The sequence below is a fragment of the Triticum aestivum genome, chromosome 6B, assembly GCF_018294505.1.
Source record: "Triticum aestivum cultivar Chinese Spring chromosome 6B, IWGSC CS RefSeq v2.1, whole genome shotgun sequence".
Lineage (NCBI taxonomy): Eukaryota > Viridiplantae > Streptophyta > Magnoliopsida > Poales > Poaceae > Triticum > Triticum aestivum.
In genome coordinates, this window is record NC_057810.1 from 133,231,583 (window position 1) to 133,238,323 (window position 6,741).

A 6,741-nucleotide genomic window follows, 5' to 3' on the forward strand; every position below is an offset into this window, starting at 1 on the left:
CTTATATCATATAGATCATAGAAAAGGTTTAAACAAACCAATGGAAGGAAAATATGATCATCAGATTAAACAGAACAATGGAAAGGAAAATATGTTTAAACACATATTTCGAGGGTATATCCTTCCCAAGGACAAGCAGAGCAAGATATCCATGACAGGATATAAAGTAGAAAACCATTTAGGTAAGGGGGGAGGAATCTCATGATATTACTCATACAACGGTGTTAGGATAAATGATAAATAAAATCTAGCATCGTGCTTCAAATGTTCCTATTGCAAATCGGAGTACCATTGACATGCTTCGAGATAGCATTGACATGGTCTTCATGTGAAGATCAGACTCTGGAAACACGAAGGATCCATCAGGAACAACTTGTAGAATAAGTCTTACAATTTCCTCATGGGTGAATGGATAACCTTGCTGAAAAGGAATCTATAATGATAGGTCCTCCAGCCAGGGGGGGGGTGCTAGGCATGACATCATGTTACTGGGTCATCAAAGGATCAATATCATAACTCTTGGAAAGTAGTCCTAACCATCATATCTGACGGAGATTCAGGTATGATTGGTGTCAGGGTACCTCAGGCTCAGGATGCCCGAGAAGAAAGGTGCAACACCAATTGACGGGATGACACTGAAAGATTCTCGGGAAATGAACTATGAAGTGACTTCCGTTAACAAGAGTTCATCATTAACCCAAGAAGAGGACAAGGAGGTGTCTGGTGAACTCAACGGCAATTCACTGAGATTCCCAAAAGATGGATTTCCACCATTAAGTGAACAAGGAGATAACATTTGTCAGATCAAATGATATAGGGAAGTATGCTCGAGGAAAACATACACAATTAAACATTGGTTGAAAGGTGCGCCCGAAATATGGGTTGGGTTGCACGACCAATGTCAGAATGGTGATTCAATTAGCGAAGGACTTAGAATGAACTATCGCCCATTCACTTCAAAGCAATAGGGTTGCTAGAAGTTTTGAATTCACACGTCATAGCTCCATTGTCGGTATTCCGGTTGAAAACAATACGGGGACCAAGGAATGAACGAAGATGGCAAGTAGTATTATGATATCAAGAATTATTAAGAGGTGGTGAAATTCTCACCACATTCTTGACAAAAAGAGATGGTAATACTTCCGAGGTAAGGAAGATCAACTGCTGGGTAGCAGTGATCTCAAGGTTTACACAAAACTCGAACAAGTTGTGTTGAACGAAAGGCAATAAAGTGGTCGATGAGAACAGGAATCATCGAGGGGCAAGGATGGTATTACCCATCATGAATTCAATTGAATTCCTGGAAGAGCTCATAAGGTTGATGATGATCACGACACAATTGTCGAGAGATTTCATGCAGATGTAGTCAATCAGCGACGACATCAAGTCAAAGGAATGATGAGCAAGAGGTTATTGGAACCACGGTTACGACACAAACTCGAAACCAAGCTTGTTATTCAAGGCGAAATGATATGACGATGAGGATCGACGTAAGCTTAGCTATCGTCGCAAATTGGTGCTCCGAGAATAAGGACCAGGTAGCACAGTTAGAATCATCACGACAATGATGTAGCCAAACAGGCTAGGAATGGCGTGATCGGGTACAAACTCGTACTAATAGAAGCTTACTGAAGAGTTGTTGAACCGTAGAGCGGACTCGGTTCAGTTATCGGTGTCTTTGAGTGTTTAATAACTCAGAGCCCGTGAAAAATTGGAATCAGTGGTAAGGTAGCACTTGATGAAGAACTCATAAGAAGTTAAGCAGTACCATGATAATCTCGAGATACCAGGGGGGTAATACTCAACACAAGATCAAAGTAAAGGTTGGACTGGGGTATTGCTCTACAGAAGACAAGTGCTTAAACCTGCACGAGAAACGTAATTTAAAGGAGAACATGGTCGGAACCACGATTGCAAAAGGCCAGATCCCAGATATAAGATGAACTTATACCAAAGGAATAATTAATTTAAGAGAAGCTTTAATGATAAGATCTACACCGAGTCCATGGGCATGAACGCAAGGTTCAAGGTCGACTCCCACTTCTCCAATGCATACCTTTTCATTCACTTCTCATTTTCGACGAAGTCGTAGTGTTGAAATTTTATCTGGTAATCACCCGAAGAATATAACTCGTGAAAACTCTCGGGTTTGCACAGTCTAGGGAAGGCCTTGGTCCAACCCATCGGTTATCTTAGGAACATACACTACAAAGTTCAGAAGTAAATAACACAAGCCCGAAAGCAGAGCATGGTTGGCCAAGCAGAGGATACAACTTAACAAGGGCATCATGTATAAGGGGAAGAACTCACAAGGTGTTCAAATGTGAAGGACACTGCCGGATAACAATCCAACAAAGGACTTGATAGTCCACAAAGGATCTGATATGAGTATCGGTACTCAACCAGAAGAGGAAGGAATGCAAATGCAACAGGTTATGGAATCATCTGAATAATTCAAAGCTTAAATAAAAAGGAATTATGATTTCCAAAACAAAGGATCAGAAGCAGACGTTCTGATCAAGGATGGATCAATTGAATATACCAGAGGCACAATCGACGACAGATAGTTTGGTCGAGAACCAGCTCACGTTTGAAAGACGTCTGAGCCGGAGAGATAATTTAAAAGGATCAACTGATGATTACGTGCATTCGCAACATATTGAGTCAACAGACTCAAAATGATAATGACAAGGAATGTCAATAAGATTTCTATACTTATGGGATTAATCATAATGAAAGTAAACAAGAAATTCCAGAGCAATAGGTTGCTGAGGATTTTTGGAATATCGGGTGGTATTTCGAAGACTTTTGTGTAACACATAAACAACTGGGGGATGAGCGGATATTCTATAAATGCGAGAATTAACCGTAGGGGTAATCAAGTGACAAGAACAGCAAGGCAGTAAGCTCAAGGGATTATCGAAACCACGACGAGTTTTTCAGGGTATCTTGTAATAACAAGACCAACTGGGGATGATATAAGAATAACAACTGTAAGTAGTTACCCATAAGGGTTGACGGTGGAAGGGGAATTGCAAACGCGATGAACACAAGTTCTCTGCTTAACAGCGGAAAGTATCTTCAGGGTCTTCACGTGCAGCAGACGATCATCAGTAATAAGGGGCTCTCCGGGTGAAGTGATAACGAGATCCTAATGTTAGATTTAGCAAAATTCCTTTAACCCGAATAGAAGAGAGATCAGAGTCCTAGAGTAAAGGTCGAGGAGTAAAAGATCCTAGTACCACCCGATGGCGACGTGGGCCCGTAAGGCACACAGCCAAGTTAGTAAAAGTTTTGCAATGTCTAGACTTGACTTCGGCCAAGGAGTGTGGAAGGGGGATTCCTACAGGCAGTCGGCTCTGATACCAACTTGTGACGCCCCCGATTTAATCGTACACTAATCATGCACGCAAATGTGTACGATCAAAATCAGGGACTCACGGGAAGATATCACAACACAACTCTACAAATAAAATAAGTCATACAAGCATCATAATACAAGCCAGGGGCCTCGAGGGCTCGAATACAAGTGCTCGATCATAGACGAGTCAGCGGAAGCATCAATATCTGAGTACAGACATAAGTTAAACAAGTTTGCCTTAAGAAGGCTAGCACAAACTGGGATACAGATCGAAAGAGGCGCAAGCCTCCTGCCTGGGATCTTCCTAAACTACTCCAGATCGTCGTCAGCGGGCTGCACGTAGTAGGGGCACCTCCGGTGTAGTAGGGGTCGTCGTCGACGGTGGCGTCTAGCTCCAGGGCTCCAGCATCTGGTTGCGACAACCAGAAAGAAAGGAAAAGGGGAAAAGGGGGGAAGAAAGAAACCGTGAGTACTCATCCAAAGTACTCGCAAGCATGGAACTACACTACATATGCATGGGTATATGTGTAAGGAGGCCATATCGGTGGACTGAACTGCAGAATGCCAGAATAAGAGGGGGATAGCTAATCCTGTCGAAGACTACGCTTCTGGTAGCCTCCGTCTTGCATCAAGTAAAAGAGAGTAGATTGAAGTCCTCCAAGTAGCATCTCCAAGTAGCATCTCCAAGTAGCATCTCCAAGTAACATCTCCAGTAGCATAATCCTACCCGGCGATCCCCTCCTCGTATCCCTGAGAGAGAGCGACCACCGGTTGTATCTGGCACTTGGAAGGGTGTGTTTTATTAAGTATCCGGTTCTAGTTGTCATAAGGTCAAGGTACAACTCCAAGTCGTCCTGTTACCGAAGATCACGGCTATTCGAATAGATTAACTTCCCTGCAGGGGTGCACCACATTCCCCAACACGCTCGATCCCATTTGGCCGGACACACTTTCCTGGGTCATGCCCGGCCGCGGAAGATCAACACGTCGCAGCCCCACCTAGGCAAAACAGAGAGGCCAGCACGCCGGTCTAAACCTAAGCGCACAGGGGTCTGGGCCCATCGCCCATAGCACACCTGCACGATGCGTACGCGGCCGAAAGCGGAACTAGCCCCCTTAATACAAGAGCAGGCTTACGTTCCAATCCGGCGCGCGCCGCTCCGTCGCTGACGTCTGAAGTGCTTCGGCTGATACCACGACGTCGGGATACCCATAACTACTCCCACATAGATGGTTAGTGCGTATAGGCTCGTAGCCGACTCAGATCAAATACCAAGATCTCGTTAAGCGTGTTAAGTATCCGCGAACGCCGAACAGGGCCAGGCCCACCTGTCTCCTAGGTGGTCTCAACCTGCCCTGTCGCTCCGCCACAAAGTAACAGTCGAGGGCCGTCGGGAACCCAGGCCCACCTCTACCGGGATGGAGCCACCTGTCCTTTCAGCCCCCTCGTCAGAATCACTTGCGGGTACTCAATGAGCTAACCCGACTTTAGTCACCATCTGTATAGTATGTATATATGTATAGTATATACCCGTGATCACCTCCCAAGTGATCACGGCCCGATAGTATAGCAAGGCAGACTGACAAGAATGTAGGGCCAATGATGATAAACTAGCATCCTATACTAAGCATTTAGGATTGCAGGTAAGGTATCAACAGATGTAGCGACAATGTCAGGCTATGCATCAGAATAGGATTAACGAAAGCAGTAACATGCTACACTACTCTAATGCAAGCAGTATAGAGGAGAATAGGCGATATCTGGTGATCAAGGGGGGGCTTGCCTGGTTGCTCTGGCAAGAGAGAGGGGTCGTCAACTCCGTAGTCGAACTGGGGCGTCAGCCTCGTCACGGGGTCTACCGAAGAGAAGAGGGGGGAGAAACAGTAAATACATAGTAAGCAAGTGCATAACAGGATAACAGGCAGAGCTAGACGTGTTCTACGCGGTAGGAGGTGATACCGGTGAAGGGGGAAAGCATCCGGGAAGTATTCCCGGGGTTCCGTGTTTTCGGGCAGAGGAGCCGGAGGGGGGGAAAGTTGCGAGTTCGATAGGTTAGGGGGGTGTGGCGGACGAACGGGTTGCGTATCCGAAATCGTCTCGTCGTTCTGAGCAACTTTCATGTTGAAAATATTTTAATCCAAGTTACGGATTAAAAGATATGATTTTCTAAAGATTTTATTAATTTCTAGAATTTATTTAATTATTTAATTAATTCGGAAAATGGATTTATGACGTCAGCATGACGTCATGCTGACATCAGCAGTCAACAGGGTTGACTAGGTCAATCTGACGTGTGGGTCCAGTGGGACCCACCTGTCATTCTCTATTTAGGTTAATTAGGGTTTAGGTTAATTAGTTAGCTTAATTAACTGTTTAGTTTAATTTGTGATTAGGTTAATCTAATCAGGATTAATTAACTTAATTAATTACTTGATTAATTAATTAATATTTTAATTATTTTAGTTATTATTCATTTATTTATTTAATATATTTTTATATTTTTATATTATTTTTTTTAAATGTTCTAGGGGCTGGGCCCCACTTGTCTGTGGCCCGGGGGCCAAACAGCCACGGGCGAACGGGTTACGGGCGTGTGGGCGCCAGCCCGTTTGGGCGCCCGCCCAGGCAAATGGAGGCGCCGGCGATTGCAGTCGGCGGCGATGGCTGCAAGAGGTGGGCGTGGCCTGCGCGGGGACCGCGGTGAGCGCGGTGGTTGGTCGGGACGGTAGGGGCGAGCAGGGCGCCGGTCTAGGCACGGTGAGCGCAAGCACTGGGCCGGCCGGAGGCGTGACGGCGAGCGCGGGGAACGGGTACGGCGGTGTGCACGTGCGCGCGAGGGAGTAGCGAACGGTGGCCGCACGGGAGGAGGGAAAGGAGGAGATGAGGGGGGTTCCTCACAGGGGAGCTGCAGGGGGAAGGCAGTGTGCTCGGGGAGGTGTCGGGGTCGGCGCGACGAGGCGGAGCAGCTCCGTTCGTGGAGGAGGAAGACGGGGACGATCGGCGGAGAGGAAGCAGTCCGGCGAGGTGGTCCCGACGTCGTGGCCTCCGGCGAGGTACTCGGGTGATGGCGCATCCAGATCGGGGAAGATGGGGAGGCGCGGGAGGGAGACGAGGAAGCGAGGTGGAGGGCGACGGCGAGGTCCAGTGAGAAGGGGGCCGTGGCACGGGCGTGAGGGAGGGGGCCGTCACCGGCGAGCGGCTCGTGCACCGCAACAGGGTCGCCGGGCGGTGCGGGGCTCGAGCACGGCGCCCTGCGGAGCCAGGGCGGCGGCGGGGCGCAGGGCGAGGCGCGGGCACCAGGGACGATGGGGTCGGGGCAGTTGAGGCCGAGGAAGCGATCCGGCGGCGTCGTGGCGGCTGGGTCGGGGGCGACGGGATC